This window comes from Anser anser, assembly GCF_964211835.1.
Source record: "Anser anser genome assembly, chromosome: 1".
Taxonomy (NCBI): Eukaryota; Metazoa; Chordata; class Aves; order Anseriformes; family Anatidae; genus Anser; species Anser anser.
In genome coordinates, this window is record NC_139720.1 from 131,362,591 (window position 1) to 131,385,257 (window position 22,667).

The window sequence follows — 22,667 nt, forward strand, 5'->3', positions numbered from 1 at the left end:
AGGGGGCGACCAAGGCCTCGGCGCGGCCCGGCCCGGCCCGGCCCGGGGCTCCCGCTACGCCCGGCCCGGGGCCCGGGGCTGGGGCGGGCCGGGGCCAGGTTTAAGGCCCGTGCCCTGCCCTGGGGGAGCGGCGCCGCCAGCTCTTGCTCAAGTGTGAGGGGCCCAGCCTGGCTCCCTTCTTCAGGCCCTTGTTTACCCTTTGGCTGAAGCCCCTAGCCGCAAATACCGTGTTTTGTGAGGTGCTGCATATACATATATATATATTTTTAACTGCTGATTTTTATTGATACATACGCGCTCTGCCCTTGAGTTGTATGTTAAGATCGGTGCACTCTGTCATCTTTTCCCCCTTACCTAAACTGTTCAGTCAGCAGCCTCATTAATAGGGGGGTCAACCCCCAATCCTCTAAATAACTGGAACAGAGCAATTTTAGAGCTAGACCCAAACCGCGGAAGTTGGTATTATTTCCTTTTTCAATCACTCAACACAGCAGAGAAAGGCTGAGAGTTGGCCATATTTGGGAGCTGAACTGCCCTTCTTTACTAAGGCTCGTCTGCTTTCAGACTTTTGATCCCATGTAGTACCCAAGCAAAAGCTCCCCAGCTGCTGTCGAGGTCTGCCGTTCCTTCTTAGTCCATGAGGTCCATGAACCCAAGAATAGGGAGAAAAATTCTGGTATCTGTTAGAATTTAACCTAAATTCACAAGCTGCATGTTTCTTGTGAGTGCTGCAAACAGCTGCTTTCTGAAAGGTATAAACTGAGCACAGCAGGCCAGCAAACATTTTCTCCTCTGGTCTGCTGCCTTTCTTTGTCTCCTTTTTCTTGGTGTTTAGGGCACTGCCATTTCAATGGCGTCTCAATAACTGTATCAATAAGATTGTCCTGTTTTATCCAGATTTATCAGCCTGAATTAAGCATCTAACAGAGATAACAAGGAAGGTGTATGGAAATGGGAATCGGAACAGTGCATGAAGTGGGAAGGCACCTGATGTTTGCTGATAGATATTGTGAGGGATAGGCACCACTCGGGTCCCCTGCAGGATGCCCGGACCGAAACAGGTGATAAGGCATTTTATTTTCAAAGTAACCAGAGGTAATAGTGTTTTGTTGCTGTTGTTTTGTCTTGAAGAGCATCTTCCTGCTTTCCTGGGAGAACTTGCGTGGAAACTGGGGACCTGTGGCTTGAGGGGGAATGCCCACGCTGCCACCTTGAGACTGTCCCACTGTGGGAAAGGCAGTTGAAGGCTCAGAGGGGAGGAATTCCTGGGAACAAGCTTTGTAGTTCAGGCTCTGCCATTCACAGTTGAAATCATTTAGCCAGGGATGGGGAGCACGGTTCCAGTACCAAGTGTCTATCTATGTCTTATTTGATGCATAGTTGTTATTAGATCTGGGACCAGAATTAAGAACATATGCTCCAGATTGTCCTTTGTCCTTATTTATTTATTTTTAATTTTTTATTTTCGTTATCTATTTATTTATTTATTTTTCTCTGGATGAAACAGAACTGTGTCTGCGGTGCTTTCCATGTAACAAAATGCTGCCAGTGGTGTGTACTGGTGTTCACTGTTCATGCCTGTCAGCTCGTATCCCCTAGGGAACCAAAGCAGCAGGAAGCTCATCTATAAATCTCCAGAGGGTTGTAAACACTGAGATAGAAATTTAGCCTGGCAAGTATAAGAATTAAATGTCTCCTACAGTAGTAGTGGTGATTTTTGGGGTGTCAGTATATAAATTCCATCTAAATTTTACAGTAGTCTGTTAAAAAAGTTCAAGAAGTGTTCAGAGGCAGTTTTCATATGAGACAGCCTTTGCACTTACATTCTCTTACCAGCATTTGTATTTCCTTTCCTTTGTTCTCTTATGCAGTTTCTCATGTGGGTGTGAGAACTATGTGATAGGCTCCACCTGCCTTATGGAGCAAAAGTCTTGAATTTATCTGTCTGTATTACATCTCATTTGAAAAACCCCATTTGCTGCCTTGTCTGACTTCCTCATTTCCATTAGACGGTGATGTTTCTTTCATCAGTTTTTTAACAGCATCACTTTTGTAACGTGGGGATACAATCTGCCTCAGAGATATGAGGCAAAAATAAGTTTGTAGGAATCTGAAGCGTGTGGCCTTTTGCTCAGACTGCATCTGGATGTGAAGAGAAGGGCACTCAGTCGTGCTGGTGCAGGAGCCGCCCCCTGTCCCTCAGCCAGCCCTGAAGTGAGCATTGCACCAGGGAAAGCAGCAGGATGCTCTGATTTGACACCAAGTGAGCGCTGCGTCCCTGAGCAGATGATGCCAAAAAACAGTGACCTCGTAGCTGTCTCATTTGGGGTCCAGTTCCAAGACATCTGTTAATTTAACATTGGCTGTGAGAACTGTCAAAGCAAAAGGCTTGGAAACGAGGTGCCATAGCGGGAAAATATCGATGCTGTATAACACTGCTGGTTCAAAAGATCTTCCTAAAACCTTCCTCCCCCTCTTTCGCAGCTACAACATGCTCTGTCATTGTCAGCGTCTCCCATGCCCGGTGATGAATCGCCATTTTAGGCAGGCGGTTTATGGCTCATAAATACTTGGGTGTGTCAGACTGAAATGGATCCCTTAGGAATGACGGTACTGTTTGGACAGTGGCTGAACACATCCCTCTGAATTCCCATCTCTTCAGCATAGAGAATGGATTTTAATGGTCACAAACAGATGGTGTTCATGAAAGGGAGAACAAAAATCTGATTATAGCTCATGTCAGACAGGGTGGAGAAAATAATCTGCTATATTTAAAGCTTTATTTTATTAGAAGCAGGAATAGAGCTTCAAGCAGTTCTGGTACAATAAAAAAAGTCTATTATTATAAGCAATAAGTGGGTCTCGAAAGGGAAAGCAGTTCAGGTCAAATTAGGTAAGAAGAAGGATCTATACTCCAAGAGTGCGATTGATTTTTTGTTTGTTTTGTTCAAATCAGCAAGGGTTGATTACCCCAGTTCAGCTGTCAAGCAGCAGAAAAAATTAAACCAAAGTCTCCCAAATCCCATGAAATGGTGTTACCGATACCTCAGCATTTTGAGCATCATGGAAGTCCCTTAGGAATCTTGTTATTTGCATTTATTAAAAAGCCCAGTAAAAATATTCAGTTTGGGATCACCCTGAAATAATTATTTTAAACAGGGTACTGCACTGAAAAACCACTGATTCTAACCACTTTGGCTCAGACATTTGTTCAAGCATTTAGAGAGCACATAAACACCCATTAATGCATACTTCATGTGTAATATAGTGTCAAATACAAGGCCCATTATTGACTGAGGCTCAGACACGAGGCTTAAATTTCACTGTAGACACTTTGTGAATGTGATCTCTAAAAAAAATCCATATATTGCCTTAGATGTTTGTTTCCATTATCTTTTCCAATAAGTAAACACATCCACAGTCCTGGGATCAGGGACTGGAGCCCTTTAACACTCGGTTATTTACGGGTTACAGCAGCAGATTTGCTGCTGATAGATGCTCTTTCTGATCCTGTGAATCTTGCCAAGTTTCAGCAGGGTTAAATGTTGTCTTGTTTCCTTCACTTTACCCAACAGAGTGCATAACCACTTGGGATGCGGCGGCCAAGGTATGCCTCCTGCACCAAGAGGTGTTGTTCTGAATGCCATTTGGCTTGGCTGAGCACAGGGAGCTTAAAGGTGAATTGCAGCAGCTCCTCCTTGAGCTGCTCCTACATTTTAGAAAGTAAAGACATGCATTGCAAAGGGACGACAGGTATCCAAGGGCATTTGTAGACTGTGTCAAGAATCTTTCTTCTGTATTGTCACCTCTAGCATGTCAGCAGAAAAGTTCTTCTGGGTTTGCGTCCTTGTCCTTCTTTTCACTCTGCTTTTGGTTGCTGGGTGTTGCATGTTATGAAACTAAATTTCCAAGTGCTTAGCCCTGTGTAAACTTTTTTAGACTGACATCCATTCCTAGGGTCCAGTGCCTAAAACCTTTTATAAGTCTATCCCTGTGTGTTTCTTTGGTGTCAAAAGGGAGATAAAATATTTTGCCTGCTTGAGATGCTCCAAAGTCAGCCAGACAAAGCTTCCAGTGAACGGCTTGCAGGGCTTGAAGTCAGAGGAGAGCTGGGGTGGGACTAGCAGGAGTGGGTTTGCTGCCCTGCTGTGTCCAGCACTGCTCGGCTATGGCTTGACCGGGCAGGTTTTCATTCCTGAATGTGTAGTCTGTGAGAACTGCAGGCCATTTCCTTGATATAGGGGGGAAAACCAGAGGAAGGGTGTGATTAAGCTGCTGAAGTGATTGATGCAGCCAATTGCTGTGGTCCTGGCTGGTGGCCAGCTACTCTGGGAAGCTGCAGTGGGCATCCTGGAAGTATAGGAAGCACAAGGACACGGAGGAAGCAGATAATGGACAAGTAAGTTGAATGGCATATGTGAAAAGACAAGATGAAATTCATGTCCTGAAGACATAGCGTTCTTTGCCATAATCTTTTAAATTAATCCTCTTGTAGGGTAGATAATAGCACAAAGGGGAAAATTAACTTTCAGAGTCAAAACAAAAAGTGTGACATTTTTTTTTGTGTGAAATGATCAAGGGATCTTCATGCTCTCCTGGAGAGCACAACGATTTGGCTTCCAACAGCCTCTGGAGGGAGGGGTGAGCAGCAACGGAGGCCGCAGCTTTTTGTGAGACTTGCAATAGACAAAGACCCGATACTAGTCTCTTTGGCCCTGAACCAAGCATGTTACAGTTGATTCTCCATCCTACTAACCTCCTCTAAGCTCCACTGGGAATCAGTTACTGACATTTGCGCTGTGCCTGGAATGTGAGGAGTATTGTGCTAAATCAGCACTAGGACGGAGTGTTGCCAGCTCCTATTTTTTATGAAGAAAGCGTCACAGTGCTCGAAATATTCCTTGAAGGCTGTGCTTCTGGATCCATATGAATGCTAGCATCTCAGAGTTCCTTAAGGAAGGGGGGGGAAAAAAAAAAAGAAATGGAAAATATAAATATGAACCAAATGCAAAAATTAAAAGAGAACTGAACAATATAAAATAGAATATGCTTTTTTATGCTCGTGATTTTTGTTCCATGGCCAATCACTTTTCAATGCTTGGGCTTGGCAGAAGTGGAGAAATTACAGAAGAGTGTGGACAACATTTCTTGCAGATCTGTCTTAAGGGAAGAAAGAACTGAGGAACAAAGGGGACATGAGAAGGTCTTTGTCTCTTTCACAGTGGGTGAACATGCCTGTCATTGTGTGAAACAGAAAGCAGCAGTGTATGCCTGGTGGCCCTCAGAGCTTCAGGCCATGCGGATGGTTATTGAACAGCCATGGCTGGAGCCTGGGAGAGCAATAAGTGTTGGGCAATAATTGCGGGGCTGGGCTGTGTGATCTGGGCAGCTGTCCTGAGACAACCAACTCGTTTCACTGAGCGCCCCTCTGATGGTAATAACTTCTAGCCTCTGCTAGCTGCAAATGGATGGCGACGGGTGACCCAGAGGTGAGAGGTGCCATCTTCCATTCCAGTGCTCTGAGTCACTCGGTAGCTCCCCACAATGAGCTCTCTGTGCCGCCCTGAGGGTTGCTTTTGCTGCGCTGCTTTCCAGCACTGTTTGTGGGCTGTGGTTGAAACAAATGAGCTGCTTTCCGCAATTCCTTCTGGCCTCTTGTTTATTTTAAAGGGCATGGTAACACATCATGTGTAGCCTAGCATGGTATTTGCTGATTACAAAGATCACCTTCCTTTGGCTTCTCTCACCTTGATCTTTGCTAAAGCCTGGGGACTGTACAGCTCATACTGGAGTGTGTGCTGTGGGCTACCAGATAAGCGTGAACACAGGCTGCAAGTTCAATGCAAATTATTTCTGTTTCACTGTTTCTCCCCTTTTTACACCAAATGGGTCTGTTATTCCTGGCAGGTGACAGTATTTCAAAGCTCTGAGACCCCTTCGAAGGCCCTGTGAGGCCCCTTCGAAGGCCTTGTGAGGAGCCTACGAAGGCCCTGTGAGGAGCCTTCCAAGGCCCTGTGAGGAGCCTGAAGTGCAGCACTGCAGTGCTAATCCTCACGTGTGTGTTTGCTTTTGCTCTAGCTGGTTAAAAAAATGCCTTCATACTATTTATTTTTGTGAAATAACTGTGGGCCTCTGTAGGGCCCTTGTGCCTCCGTGTTTTGCAGCAAAGGTCAGGAATCTATTCATAAGACTTCCAAAATGTTATTGTTAAAAGATCTCTTTGCTATGTCACTGTTTTCCCTTTCCTCTCCTCACTCAAAATAATACATTGTCATTAGCAGCTCATAATCCTCTCCCTCTAAGCACAGCATATTCAGCTTTCCTTGATTTTTTTTTTTCCCAAGTTTCCTTCCTATTTAAACAAAGAATTGTTTTTGGCAGTTTGGACCCAAATATTCCTAGTCTTGCTATCATGAAAAAAATATATTACTCTGTTTCATGCAGTAATTTATAAACACCGCAGTTTTACTGCTGTTGTGAGCATTATGATTTGTTCCAACAGAAACATATGTTCCAATATTGGTGTTCTTGCAATGTTCACTCTGACCTTTGTGAGAGCCTTTCTATGGATAATGTGACCAAAACTTCAGGCTTTTAATATATTAGTCAGTTTATGAATCCTTGTAAATGGCACTTCAGGAAGGAGGCAGAAAGGGAGGAAGATGTGCTATTATAATTCTGTGATGGTGTGTAGTGCTAGCTCCTGCACTCATAACTAAAGGTTTGTCACTTACATCATATATCTTGATTTCAGAGGTCTTTAACTTGGCATTTAATTTCTTACTCATTGACTTTTAAAGTCCAAAAGATCCACGAGATCATCCAACATGACATTTTCAGTGATTTGGACTGAAAGTTATTACTTAGACAGTCTTTACAATGAGCCCAGCATGTTGTCCCTGACCAAATCCTGTCCTACAATGAAGTAACTAGTCCCCCATTGGAACATATGCAGGGATGCTAAACTCAGAACTTGCCCACTGCATGCCAGAAATTAACCAACTTCATTGTTAAAGAATGTACTTACTACTTCAGATTTACCTAGCTTTGCAGCTCAAAACTATCGGTTTCAATTTATTCTAAAAAAAAATCTGTATTTTTTTCCCTTGTGAGAGCATTTATTCACTCTAAATACATTACCCTCTGTCTCTCTTTTGATAAATTGAACAGAGTAAGCTCTGTAGGTATCTTACTTTATATGTCAAATTTTGCTGCCGAGGAGCAATTTTTGTGATGCTTTTTGCCCTTCTGTGAAACTACTAGTGTGGTTTCTGAGGGAAACGTGACTTGTGTGATCACGTCTGTCCAAATCTTTGCCATTCATTTCCTCTCAGCTTATGTAAGTTTTGGCCAGTCCCGTTTTTTTTTGTTTGTTTGTTTGTTTGTTTTTTAAATTGTGGTACTGGGAGGTGGGGAGACAGATTGTGCTATGGCAGAAGAAAAGGCAGGTTTAACTCAGCTGTTCAACACGCTCCTCAGCAGCAGCCAGCTGACCCATCCGCTTGGCCTGCCAGCCTACACATGCACAAGTTCTTTCCTCAGGGCAATAGAGAGAAGACAACCACAAACACTTCAGGGGCTGAACTGGGCTATTGCATAAATGACAGAGGAATAAAGGAATAAAGGATACGATTTCATAGCAAACCAGCTTTCCTAAATTGTTTCATGAGCTGCAGAACTAATCATGAACTGTGGACATTGATACTGTATGGAGTGTTCCCCACTCAAAAGAAAGAATTTCCTGTAAATCAGATAGAGATGTTACAGACCTAAAGATGCCAGCTATGGCTGTGGGGAAGATATTTGCTATTTTTGGATTTTTATATCTCTATGCCCGTGCATTTGAGTTTTGTTGATATTAGTGAACAGTTTATGATTAGTTGGCCAGAAATGTGGTCTGCATTATACAGCACTCTACTGTGCTATGAATAGGAGTCTTGCAGGCTGAGGCAGGCAGGAGATTTCTCTGTGATGATATTTATCTGCCGTAACGCAAATGGAATAAAATAATTCTACTAGCTCTGACAATTGTCCACCTCCGGTAATTCATGTATTTTGTGATGACTTTTATTATCCCTATCATGTTATGAGTTATTATCTTGCCTATTGCCTTAAACAATTAGTAACACAAATTCCAATATCTTGGCCATCATACTGACAATCCACCAATTATATATCCAAATATATAGACTCGCAAGATATGCTGTCATGTCTTGGAGGAAGCAATTATAGGACAATGCATGTCAGCCAGAAGATTAAGGGCCCTGTGCTAGTTCAAAGAGTTGAGTTTCAGTTCTTATGATCTGCCACATCAGTAGCTTCTGGACTAATGGCCACCTGAGATCAAGATGATATGCCTAAGAAGCATTAATGATGGTACAGTAAAGTAGGGGGTCAGACATATATGACTAGTGATCAGTATTCATGGAGCTCATGGGAGTACTGTCGGGCATCTAAGAGTGGACTGAAAAGGAAGCATCTAAAAAGAAAACATCTAAAATTGCTCATTTACTTCTAATTTTAAACAATCTACAAACCATTAAATGTATTTTCTTTATCCTTGCATTTTTTTCAAAGAAAAATTGCTTTAAGAAGCCTTGTGACCTGAAATTACACTTTTACTTGCAGAGGCTGTGGCTGATTCAAAGATCATTAATCACTTTTTAGTTGTTAAAGGAAATGCAGTCTTGATACCATGCAAAGAGAAGATTAGCCATGTCTGGCACAGAAAAAGAATTCTCAATGGATAATATATCATATAGCATAATACATACTGTATAATATATAACATAGTGCTTTGTGTAATGTATAGTATTATATATTAATTTTATATATATAAATCTATGAAATTTTATCCTATGCATTATTTGATATATGCCTTATGTAGTTTCAAACAGACGGGTATGATGCTTCATGCTCTGTTGGTAAACCACAGGAAGTACACAATTAATTTAGATGGTCATCTAAATGGGCATTCTAGGGTACACAAAACATGAATTGCTACAAAATCCAATTACGTGAGGCTAAAATACTGCATATGTACAGAGGCAGTTTTGAGCTCTAAAACATTTTCATAGTTTTTAAAGTGCTGTTATGCTGATTCAAGCAATCCTGTGAAATTAAACGTTTGCATTCATATTTCTTTGTCTCAGAGAATCCATATCTAATCTGCTTAAATGAGAATTCAAACAGAAGATTTTTTCTGATTACCCTTTCTGCAAACTGAGTCTGAGATGGAAGATTCAGCCTATTTTTGTTGGTTTTCCCCTCTTGTGGGTGATTGTTGTTGTTGAACACTCCCCATTCACCATCCTCCCAGACGCAATTCCTCTCCGCTTCACATTATAATTGAGCCTGAGAGCAGCAACTTTGTAATAAATCCTTCCTTTTACCTAATATTTTATCTATGGAAATACAGTTTTGATGATAATGGACTTTTTGCAGAAAATTCACATTTTGTATAGACTTTCAATTTAGAGGCTGTGAAATTTTTTACGTAAGAAATTGCAGTAGCTTTATTCTCTACATCTTTTTAAACACTATGGACTGAAACTATACCAATATACCAAGATATTCCATATCTTCTTTTCCTTTTTTTATTACTTCCACATTTTCTTCAGTTAATAGAAAGCATACGGGGAAAAGTATCAATGTAATTCAGACAGAAAAATAAATACCTTCCCTTTCTTTGGTGAATGAATAGCAGACTACAAAGTCTGTTTTTCCCTCACCAAAAAAACACAAAAATATTATTAAAACTTTAATGAATTAAAAAATCTTTCCCCACTCCATTTGTTTACAGTCTAACTTCTATTGCACGTTCTGAAGCTGCATAGCAAGTTTTGATTGTGTACCTTTGCACTGTGTTGAAGAATAAAGCTGAAATTTTTTGGATCAGTTTTTGGAAAAATATTAAAAACTAGAGAGCAGAATAGCTTCCATAACTGCTGTATAAACATTTGTAAAGCAAGGAGCATACAATGCGTAATCAGTAAATACTTTTTATGGTGTGATTCCTTGCTGCAGAGGCTCTTTTATTTAGCATTTGAAACGGTCCCAAATTTGTTGTGCTCGAGTGATTGACAGAACAGTTATAAGGAGGTGGCCAGAATTAGAATATAAGGTGCAACAAGCTAGAACTGTGGCAGGTGGAATATAAAATAGTGCATAAAACATGACTATGAGCAAAAAAGCTCATAGTCATGTTTTATGAAATGCTCATAGTTTAAGAGCAGAACTGATGGATTTATTTGTTCTATACAAAAGTTCCTAACAAGAGGTTGATTTGCAACATTCCATCACCATTAGAGGAAGCGTACCAACCTCTCTACTGATGATACTGCAGAACACCAGAGTGTGCGAATGGGTGGTCGTGAACTGGCCATGGTGAGTGTATACAGTTTCAGGGAGAGGTCATTATAAAGGTCCAAAGTGGGGCCAGGGAGAGAGCTAAGGGACAGGCAGAAACCCATGTCTGGGGCTTGTTCTCTTATTTCAGCAAGGCCCATGCTTCATAGGTGGCTTCATGGGAAAGCTGGATCCCACCTTCACATTTGTCTTCCAAAGTTATGTCCATCCAAGTGATGGAAAATCTGTTACACTTCTCATAAGTTATTACTCATGGTTTGTTGCCTTCGTTGAACTGCAGTTGAGGACTGAATTTGTTGGATTTCAGCTTCCAACTACTGTGCCTCATTGGGCATTATTTTTATTAAATCTTTGCCTCACTGTAAATGCGTGCTAGCGGTAATCAAGTATTTTCTTAACTCTTTCTCTTCAATAAATTTAACTAGATTTAGTTTCTTCAGTCTCCACCTAAGAGCTGTATTTGCCTGATTTAACATTCTCCCCTAAGCCTTTTTCAAACTTTCAACCTCCTTTTCTGAAGTGTGGATTCCCCAAAAGGACACTGTATTCCACGAATGAGCTCACTGATGACGTATGCAAAGAAAGCACCATCTCCTTGCCACTCAGTATTATTTCCCTGTTTCTTCATCCAAAAATCTTTTATGCTCTTAAATATGAACTGTTCTGCTCAATTAGCTGTCTTGTGGAGCCCCGAGGCAGCTCCCCATTGTGGAGCTCTGATCTGCATTCTTTCTTCCCAGCTGCCCAAGCTTTTGTTTTGAAAACACGTTTTGCTTGAATGGACGTAGTGTGCCAAGGCAGACAAATTGCTCTGACTGCTCTTCTAACCTTTGTGATACCTACGCGTTTCATCAGCAACTTTGAATTTACCGTTAGATAATTCCCCATCATGAAATGATGATTCCCCACTTGCAACTTCCCCCCTACTTTTTAAATACCTGTGAATCATCCATTCCTTAATCACCCTAATGTGTGCTTCAGTGATGGCTTATAAAACTGCATTTTTCCTATAGTTAGTGTACACCGGTACCAGTATAACGTGAAATCATGTGCTGTGCGGTTACCTAAGTGTATGAAATCTAGCTAATCATTGTTCAAATAAAACCTACAGTCTCAGAGAACAAAAGTGGATTTTTTTGATGTAACAAATCTATTTTAAGTCATTGCAGCAGCATTGTGGTCTGTAACCATCCCAAAGCAGAGCTGGAGTTTCTACTGGCTGTGAGGCCGTTTAGTTTAATCCACCTTTTCCTTTGGCTTATGAATTAACTCTAAGGATGCACAGAAAAAGATCAATAGTGAGTCACTGGTCAGTAAGGACCATTTGATTTCCTTTACTTTTCCTTTTGCTCTCTGATTTAGAGAGGAAGAGGGAGAACTTAGATTTCGTTTGTTCTGGTGCAAATGCAAATTTCTTCTGGTGAATAATAATAAAATAAAAAAAAAGTGGAAGGTCAAAACAAACAAATGGATATTTCTAGGTTTGATAAATGCACGGAGAACATTGATAAAATCATGAACTTTGAAGAATAATATTGTTTTGAGAAAGCATTATTTTCACTTCAGAAAGGTGTTTTGAATAATGGTTGGGAGTGCTTTTAAACACTAGGTCCTGGAATATCACATACATTATTGTCTATCTGTAGAAGTTTGAGTGCTGTTTATGGGGTGTTTGGAAAAATGAGTTTGCGTTGTTTTTTATGTTGAGAGCTAGCTACATCATTTAAGAGGGCAACTAATCCTCAGGTACTCTGTGCAAGATGAAATTTTCTTTTTGTACATTTAAAAGTAAGCACTTCAAGACTTGTTCTCAATGCAAATACGAAGAAGCTTGCACAAAATACTTTGATTAAAACCTTTCTTTTAAACAAGTCACAAATAGACAAGGCGTGATTACTCTCCATGCTCTCAGGAAAGGCCATCTCCAGTAAGACATCTTCACATGTTTCTTACTGATTAGAGGCCTCTTTATATTTGGAAAGATTTTTCAAGAAAGAACTTATTTTCCCCCATTTTTCGTACTTTACAGATCACAGAGCCAAAAGCCATGGAAACATCACAAACTCTACAATCCTTCTTGCCTACTAGCAAAATACCTACAATTTATTATACACTTGCTCATTTTAAAAGCTTAATTCTCCATATATTAACGTTTTCTTAAGAAGTGCAACTACCTTTAGAAGTAAATCATTAACATTATCCTCTAGTCCTTTTCTTCCTCTCTGGCTTAGCAAAATTGCTGTTCTTTGGCACTCATTCATCTCCAGTGAGGCTCAATGTGGGAAATGTGTCCTACGTCATTGTACTGAATCACACTAATTTTTCTAATGAAGGCTCTACCAGGGCTTTTATAAGCATAGTGCATTTTTGCTTACTTTCATGGTTTTCCATTATGCCTCTAAGGGGAAAAAAGACAGATAAGGTAAACATTTTTGCTCCTAATTTTTATTCAACTAAATATATCTTTTATTACAGTAGAAAAGCAGGAGGAGAACATACGGTACAAGAGTAATCTGCCTGAAAGAGAAGGCACAAACACAATTCCCAGGGTTTCTCTGCCAGGGTAATGACTGATTGACAAGATCAGAACAAAATTCACATGGCAGGTTCCTCTTAACATTATCTTCAAATAATAATGCTGCTCCCAGGGCTCTAGTTTAATTGTTTCTCTGTCTGCCTTTGATAGCATCAGCTGAGAAGCCTGTATTGTCTCCTAGGTTGTTAAGTGCCTAGCAAGTCTGGGATTTAGAATTAAGTCGAAGGAAAAAAGAGACACCTTTGAAATCACTTTGTATTGTGAGTTACCTGCCTTCAGCCTGAAGTCCCTTGTCTCAGCCTAGAGGTGTATGGGCTCAAAACAGAGTCTCACTAAGCTCCTTCCTTCTGTAAAAACTGACAAGGGTTTCAAAACAACAGTTGCAGTCTGGAGAGGGCACCTACCTTTCCTTCCACAGATGGAACTTCCCAAACACACATATGGAGGGTAACTGTTTGTCACAAACCACTTATTCTGAGTGTCCCAGTGGTTGTGGTTGCTGAGCACAGGAGCGCATGCATTGGCATCCACAGGCCTCAAACCTGGAGCTCAGGATCCCAAAGGCCTCTTTGTGAGGGGATGTGCTTGTGCTTCAATTGGTTATGGGGGAAAGATGTCTGGTGTGGAGCTGCTGCTTTATGCGTAAGCAGCTGTGCTTGCTCAGGTTTGTGGGGTCAAATACCTGGCTGATGGCTGGCTGGGAGTAAAAGCACTTGAGGCTGTTTAAATGTAGGGCAAAGCCATGGCTGGAACTGGCTTTGTTCTTTTCTGCCAGTGAAGACAGATAAGGTTTGTCATCTGTGATTTGTCTGTAAGAAGGGCTGTTACAGCAATTAGCTTCTAACTTTCATTTCACAGCTTCTGCTCATTATCTTTGATAAATGAAGGGTGCTTAGGATCAGGAGTGCCTCCTGAGATGGAGGGGCTTAACCATGACACCTGTACATGCAAGCACAAGCTGAAATCACTCGTGCAATGTTGGCTTCACATCACTGCTGTTCTGCCACCTGTTAAATTGCTTCACCTCGGTGCTCTGCTGGGTCACGTTCCAGTGAGCACTACATGCATAATCTACCTCTGAGTTTAGGTAAATGGAGTAAATTCACTCTCCTTCTTTACTGTCTCACTTGCCTTCCCTCTCATGCTTTGTGTGACAATGAATTTTGCACCACTGGACTAGAATCAAACAGAAAGCCACTGGTAACTTCTTTTTCAAGTGATGAGGATTGATGTGGGGAAGGGGAACAACCTTCTGAGTTGATCGAACATCTGGGAATCTTGAAGAAAGTTGCTCAGCTTGTGCTGGAACAGACCCACAAAACTGAAAAATAGAATTAACCCTCAAACATCCATCACCACTCAAAATCTTCCTCTGATTAAACTGCTTGGAATTCTACTTGACAATGACAAAGAATGGCATTTGAGAAAGGTCACAAGAAGCACTTTCAAATTCAGTCATCTGGAATTGATATGTATTTAGTTTGCTCAGTTGTAATGTATTGATCACTACAGTGATTTCAGAGCTCTGCATTTTCAGTGAGGAGAATGATCTCAGGTAGTAGACTCAAACCTATCTGCCCCTTGCTATGCACTTAGGGCAGGGCCACAAAAGGAAGTTCCCTCATGGCGGGGGGTAGGCTGTGGAGGTACACCATGTGAGCTACCCCAACAGTTATTGCTTCTGGATGCCCTGCCTCCCAGTGAATGCAAGGGCAGTCAACGTAACTGATCCCTCCGTGCAAGTGGGGCAGCTTCTTTCCATTAACCACGGGTAAAAGTGTGCACGTTGACTCAGAAGAGGCAATACGCTGGGTCACCATCCCACCTTACCTCATGGTAACTATTGATGCCTGTACTGTATGTCGTGACCCCACAATGAATGACTTTTAGACTGAGACTTCTTGAAGTCACAAGCCACACACCAAAATCTTCATCTGAGAAACAGCTACTAGGCATGCTTCCCATGGCCCAGGAAGCCCAGAGGAGGGAGAGCTCCAGGAGCAATTCACAGGTAGGATGAGTTAATGGCTTCTGTGAGGTCCCACGGCTCCACGAGGGATGGGACTGTGCTGGCATGACAGCTGAATCCAGGGCATCTCGGTGAGAGTAGCAATGACTGACCTCACTTGCTCCACAGGGACTGAATTAGCTGGCAGCCCCTGTGCCAGTACAGCTGCAGTGATCTTGTGGTGGCAATCTGCCCAGAGAGCTCCATTAGGGCACCACTCCTTCAAGTGTCTGTGGACAGCTGAAGAACCACTGCTTGGCAGCACTTGTAGACTGAAGGGTGCTCCTCTTGTTTATAAAAACAAAACCAAAACAAATGAACAAGCTCAATCCATTTGCTCTCCAGCCACCACAAACAATTTAACCGTCCAGCTCTGTCCAGCTGGTTGGTGCACTAATGTGACAGTGCACAAAAAGATGCGTACTTGATGTGTACCTTTCACGTACAAAGAATAGATCCCATCTTTCTACTGAAGGCCTGAGAATGTTACACCTGAGCTACTGAAGGTATTACGTGGCTATCATACTAGTGGGTTGTATTCTTTCTCTTCAGTGTTAGCTCTGCAACCCTGGAGCCTGAAAATGGAGGATGGAGCACTAGAACTACAGGACTACAATCCAAGATAATTACACAGTGTCTTAAGTCCTCTTACTCAGCAGTGAAAGAATTCCTGCCAAGCCAAATCACTCCCACCCAAAGCTGAATTAACTTGCTTCTGTAGCAGTAACAGAAACATTTTTGCTCTGTCTCAGTACAGACTGAGGGAAAATGATGCTGTTGAGTAAACCCTCTATACTTACCTGCCTCTTAAGTTTCACTGTGGACCATCTACAGCTAAGTAAGTGAACACACATTTCAAAGCACTAACCCCAAACTTTCAGATACCTCTGTTTCTGAATTAGACATAGACTGTCATTTACCATCTAGGTATTAAAAGACATTGAGTGCATCCATCCTTTCTAAAAGTTTCAACACTTTTGGAAAAACAAAACAAATCAAATCAAAACAAAACAAAGCAAAAAAAAAACACAAACAAAAAAAAAACCACAAAGTGAGTTGTGTGCTGTTCATGCATTTGGAACCTCAGTATCCTGATCTTCCCGCAAGTAGAAAACTGCCTCACAGATGTGAGTGGATTTATATGAAGAACATTCTGTAGAAACTGGGGAAAAAATTAAACATTGCCTTTAATCAGTGTAGCAGAGACAGTGGGCAGCGAAGTAGGAACTTGTTAGCCAAGTCTCCATGGTTGAACTCTGGGACAGGGCTAGAGCTGCCAAAAGTCTTGCCACTTCAGACACATGGCTGCTCTGCATGTGCAAATCAGCTTGGGCAGGGAAAGCTGCCCTGACAGCAGATTTCCAGTTACGCTCACTGGCAGGCAAGCCTAGGGTATGTAGGAGAACAACACAGAGAGAAAGAGTCTTACTCCCTGCCTCATGCTCAGCGTCAAGACCTAGTGTACACAACTGCTCCACCCTGCACAGGGCAAAGAATAAATGGAAATTATGTCTTACTGGATCAAATGTTATCTCCTTACTCCTTTTTGCCTTTGTTATTGGTAATAAACAAAAGGGAGTTTAACTCATACTTAAAAATGACAAACTCTTTTGTTCTGCTCATATCTTCAGAAACCATTGTTTGGGATTGTTTACCCTTTGCTAGGAGCTACAGATGACTTTGCAGGACTTTTCCGAGAGCAAGAAGAGGGACTGTCCTGTCATAATCACTGAGGTGGGGCCGGTACCAAACTTTCAAGAAAACATATTTAAAGTAACAGTGCATGTAAATCTGGTAGCTCTACTTTTTCACTTTATCATCTAAATACTTCAATATGAGAGGAAAAATGAAAACATAGTTCCCTTCTCATAACATCTGTCTCATCAGGACATCTTCTCCAGTGCAGGTAGGATTCAATCTTGAGGTGTTTTTTCTTCTTCAAGAGATACGGGAGATTGGGCTGGAGAAAAGCAAATTCTTCTGTAAGGCAAACAAGGATGTACAGTAACTCTTAAATCTTCCTGAAGTTTGTATCCTGATTTTTCTCTTCCAGATAATTTTTATGGAGGTTTTCATAGCCTGGGAGAGGCTGTGAAAGAGATCACCATCTTTCTCATCTCGTGTCTTGCACAGCACAAAGTTGAAACAGGTATGTTGTTGTCCCAGCAATAAGCACATGGTTAATTCTGGACCAGAGAATTATGTTCAAAATGTTTCTGAGTTCAGAGCAGAGTCTGGCAAAGCTGTGACATTCTGGCACAAATCATTCTTATTATATAGTCTCCAATTGGAACAAAGCTGTTGGTTAGCCCTTTCTTCTAGGAAAGAGTTTTGCAGCAAGGCTTAAAATGCTTAATGGTGTCATTTGAACGTCCTTTAAATTCACTCATGGGGATGGGGAATATAATAATTACATAATATCAGCAATAGCACTAGGATAAGGCAAACTAGGACATCCAGGCTTGTTACACTCTAAGGTTAACTATGCTATATCAGAAAATTAATTTTACATATGTTTGTTTCTGTACAATCCAGGGAATGGTGACAAATGGAACATAGTCATTCCACTGAGAAACACCAAGAGAAATACCAAGCAGAGCCAGGAAATTGCTGTCAGGCAGCAATGACATCAGCCCACAGCCCTTGCCAGCCTCCCTCCATCACTTCAACAGATCCAGATCGCTGCTCTGGAAAGGGCCACTCCCTTTCCCTTGAATCAGAGAGCACATGATCAGATATAAAAGGCATTTAAAAAAAATTTAGAAGAGCGTTGTGAGCACTTGACATCTAATGTTGAATGTGCGATTCATTTGTTTTTATGAATAAAATAATCAGCATTTTGGATGGATCCCCTTCTTCTTGCCCTACTGTTGTCCCCCTTAAATTTTGCTTTTTTTCTACAGAGCAAGTTAAAAGGATAAAAGTTCCTATTTTAAAAAGTAGATCATCCCCTCCACAATGTATTTTGTTACCTTATGCTTTTAGGCTGCATCCACTGCTGCCATTGTTTCTCTAGCCTGCTTTTGAGATTGTGTATAATATCTGTGTTCCTGAGTGAATCAGTCATTGTTCATGTCAAAAGGGTGAGGAACCCAACTGCTAATTCAAGTTCTTTGCTTGCTTGGCTTGTTCATTTCATAAATAGCAGAAAATGTTCTTCAGTCAGTGACTGATTTATTTTCAAAGTTTAAAAATGTTAAAATATACTTTTTGGAAAATGGAATTTGATCTTCCCAAAGGAGTCACTGACATTCAGTTTTCAGATATTACTATAAATATGCCTAAAAATCATCAATGGTTAAATAGAACTGCTTCCAGGAATGTTTTGATGGCTTACAAGTGTCAAACTAGAGGTTATTTTAACTATTTTAAGTTGCAGAACCTTCAAAAGACAGTGACAGCTGAAATAACTGAGTAATCTTATGTAGCAATTGATATGGCTGGAAAAGCATGAGAAGGCATATATAGGTTTCAGCATTTATGATATCACACAGGTAAAAAAAAGAAATGTTTTTATTGAAAGAATTGTGTTTTTTACTTCAGGATAGATAAGGTTTTTTTCCATACAATTGGAAAAAACTCGGTGAAGGCAAAGTACGTCAATTTTATCACGAGGTAAACTCAGCAAAATCAATTCTGTTGTCCTCATTGACAGTTATTAAAATATTTTGGATTTTTTTACATTGGAATACCTCACATAAATTAATATTACAACTTGTTTGCACTGTTCTGGATAATCAATGTGAAAAGTCAATTATTTCACTTGCTCTTGTGTTCAATTTAAATGGCAGTTAAAATCACAGACACTCTATTAGAAGTTATTTTTCATGCTTTCTATCTACCAAGCAGCATCGTGTCACATAAACTCTCGTTATTTGGAGGTGAACATGTTTCAGTCTGAATCTTGACAAAAGTGGGAATTTCTAGTCTTTGTGGGAAAGGGGAAGGGGAGGGGGAAGGGGAGGGGGAAGGGGAAGGGGAAGGGGACGGGGACGGAAGGGAAAGGAAAGGAAAGGAAAGGAAAGGAAAGGAAAGGAAAGGAAAGGAAAGGAAAGGAAAGGAAAGGAAAGGAAAGGAAAGGAAAGGAAAGGAAAGGAAAGGAAAGGAAAGGAAAGGAAAGGAAAGGAAAGGAAAGGAAAGGAAAGGAAAGGAAAGGAAAGGAAAGGAAAGGAAAGGAAAGGAAAGGAAAGGAAAGGAAAGGAAAGGAAAGGAAAGGAAAGGAAAAAGCACAAGGTCAAATATATTGTTAACTGAAAGAAGATCTTATAACTGCAGCTGTGTTTTTGGATTTGGAAACCTTGTGTCCCCTCCTATTTCTTTTACAGTTGTCTTGAGAGATCTTTCACCTGTTTGATTCTCTCTTCCCTGAAGTTATACTAGATATTACCTTAGTCTGCAAATAGTTCCATTCTCAACCTTCTTCTTTTTCTCAGATCTCTACCACTTAAAGTCTCTGCCTATCGAGAATAAGGATATCATATTTATTTGTGGCTGACACTGCAATAACAAAAGTCATAAAAATAGACAATTTTCTGCAGGAATTATGTGAATGTTTGAGTGCAGAATTTATCTCCTTTGCAGTTTTGATCAACATCCTAGAAAAATAATACTCGAAAAAATTAAGAGTACATTGAAAAAATATGGAAAAAAAGTAATAAAAATAGGTGTTAGTAGAAATAGAAACTTGTGACTACATTAAAATGGAATCTGACATGGTCCGTGTCTTAGTCTTTCCATGACTTCCAAAACCAACTTTGAACCTACGTTCCAAAAATCATACTAACCTGTACTGGCATATTTGGAAGACAGATGTACAACATTTATTTATTTGTTTATTTATTTATTTATTTATTTTGATTTTTGCAGTCCTAGTGTTTGTTTGTTCATTCATTTATTTTTTCATTCCAAATTGAAAACCTAAATTGACTTCATTTCAGGTTAAAATTATACTTGTAAACCTGATATATACATATGAATTTATTTTTCTTGAGTGGTTGGGCAGCTTTACCTTTTATTTTAAACCACTGAGCTTATTTGTAATAGAAAATTATTTCCTCCTTCTTAAAGATGTTAATATTTGCTAAATCACCATTAGTTTATTACTAAGTTGATTTGAATCTGTGTTTTTTGGGTAGCATATGAATTACTTTTCAAATATTATCCAGCTCCAGTTTGGATATACCAGACTTTGTTTCTTTATATACCAGCATATCTGGTTAATTATTCCTGGAAGTTTGCCTTTGTTAAAAATGTATTTATTATTGATTCATCTATAATTGCTTCAAATGTATATTTAAATTATACACTACTTTCTTTAGACATCAACTGAAGCAATTAATGGCTTGCATGAGGTTTGTCCTTCATAAATATCATTAAAAATTCCTCCCTTCAAATGGAAATAGAGCTTCACAGAGCTTGTTCTGTTGTGACACAATTGCAGCTGTTTTCCTGTTCCAGCTCCTGAGGAATGTATATCCATTAAAGAGTCATTAGATAAAAATGCACAATCAACTCCTCAGCAGGAACAAGAACCCAAGACCACTCACCAAGCCATGGGAGCACTCTAGGCGGCATGCTAAATGCAGATACTTTTTTGTTTGTTTGTTTCTTTCCCTGACTTTATCAATCTATCTATCACTCCTTCCTGCATGGTGATGTGGCTTCATTGCAATGATGTCAGCACTATTGAGTGTTAGGTAAGCCTGATGATATACTGGATGGAACTGCCTTCAGCTAGATCTATATTAATAAACTAAATGAATTAAAGGTGTTCCTGGGCACTGAAATCCACATCTATGGCAGCAAACTGCTGGGTGAGTGCATGCAGGCTGTCTACTGGGAAAGGTCCTTTCAACTCCCAAACCATTCTCAGGATTTACTTGGGGAGAAAGCTGATTGATGTTGGCATAACTCATTCCATGATCCATCTTCAGAGCTTATGAGTTTGTACAAACCTAACCCAGTAGCCGTAAATGTTCCCATATACCATTTCATTTAATAATGAAAAGCTTGGAAGCCTCACTGTACTTGGAGACAAGGCAACAACTTGCAAGTCTCAAGGTGAGGTGCCCTGCAGAGTCAAAGTGGCTTTTGGATAGGCATAGTTGCAAAAAATATCTGTCATTATGGACTCCCAAGTAAGGATGGGTTTGGAGAGATTTGTTTTGGTACGGGTTTCTTTCTTAAACTCAAGTATCTAAGTGCTACCCTGGGAGTCCTCGGCTCTTCCAAGAAAATTTCACAGTGATAGTAATACAAAGCACGTTGCAATAGCTGAAGGCTACGCTTATGGAGAGCCATAGCCCATTTCTGTTTGAATAGCTCAATCTACTCACACAAGCCCAGGTGATAATCTAGAAGGGTGCAGGGGCTAGATCTGTATTCCTAACTAGATTTGTAGTTCTCTGCAGAGAGAGCTGAGATCTTCAGCACGCAGAGTTATCCATTAGTGTTTATTATCTCATTTGGAGCCCTTTGTTGTCTAAGCTGAAAAGTCAAGATAGAAAAATGCCATGTTTTATTTCCAGGTAAAATCAGAAACAGAAAGAAGGAAATGGTTAAAAGACTTCACTGATCATGAAGTTAAATGTTGTTACATGTGTTGGACTTATTTACATATAGAATGATGAAGTTAAAAAAAAAGAAAAAAAGAAACAAAACAATTTTGCTTAATTACTCTGTATGTTTCTAAATGCGTGTTTCCACTTCTCACTCATCTTGCCTTCAGAAAATGGAATGATCCTTTGTAATACTCTTGGAAGCAAAAGAGTAGAGCCTTTTAACCTTGATTCATCATCAGTTTACAGTGTGGCAAATCTTTCCACTGCTGTTCTCTGGATGCTTATAGTAGATAGCACAAAAGACTTCAACAGAAATCGGTGGTGTTACTCCTACAAAGCATTTTACTTTTGCATATCATCTTTTTGTATCCCAGGATGCTCCTATAAACTTAAGTAATGTGTGTTTTCTCCACAGGAGTAGTTTTGCCCACTGATTTTGTGGGAAATATTTACATGCAAGCAGTGAATACAGCTGATTTCCAGTGTAAATAAGAGTTCATGACATAAAAGTCCCAGCTGCAACACAGCTCTGGCCCCTATCTCCAGTTTTAAGAGATCCAATAACCTAGAAATGAACAACACTGACTTTTGTGCTGTTAAAAATCCAAGGCATTTCTTCCTTCACTGTATAGTCTTCAAAGTAAACTTGACCCTGGCTGTGAAATTCTCTCACGCATTGAGATACCAGCTTTTTGTATACCACGGACATGGCAGGTTTCTGACTGATGCTTGGTTTAGACACATACACAAAGTGCCTGAGGCACCCGTGGAGCCTAAACAAAGAAGCCTAGGGAAGGTCTCACCATACCTATTGTCTTACACTGACATCGGCCTTTCCATTACAAAGCCCTGCAAGACCTAAAGTAATCAATAATGATGAATGTGGTTTCTTCCCTGTGTGCATCTGAGACAGATGGAGAGTCACTGTGGACAACAATAGCCTGCCGGCAAGGGCCCTGACATGGTTGCTTAAAAAAAAGAATATTAGAAGAAATCCACCCACCCCCAACACCCACATAAGAATGAAGTACCAAGTTTTGTGTTTTCTTTTTCCATATTTGCCTGCTTGCTGACAGATTCCTTCAGAAAGCAGTAACTTGATTGTTTGCTTTCACAAGGACCAGCACTGTTGCTGAGCAGCATCCATCTCTTGGGGAAATGTGATGGGCAGCTTTTCGACATGATTTCCTCTCTC

The 22,667-nt window shown here is 40.5% G+C and overlaps 1 long non-coding RNA gene across 5 annotated transcripts in view; it reads left to right on the forward strand.

The window, feature by feature from the left end:
* LOC310895920 overlaps nt 1-18,823 on the forward strand; it is a 136,422-nt gene extending 117,599 nt beyond the window's left edge. For 4 of the 5 annotated variants that reach the window (XR_014581051.1, XR_014581052.1, XR_014581053.1 and 1 more), the window contains 2 exons: nt 16,966-17,061; nt 17,448-18,823. This is a non-coding gene — a long non-coding RNA (uncharacterized lncRNA). Of the gene's footprint in view, nt 1-16,658; nt 16,819-16,965; nt 17,062-17,447 lie in introns of those variants that run through there. The other variant, XR_014581055.1, reaches the window with a different exon arrangement.
* The last annotated feature ends 3,844 nt before the right edge of the window (nt 18,824-22,667 follow it).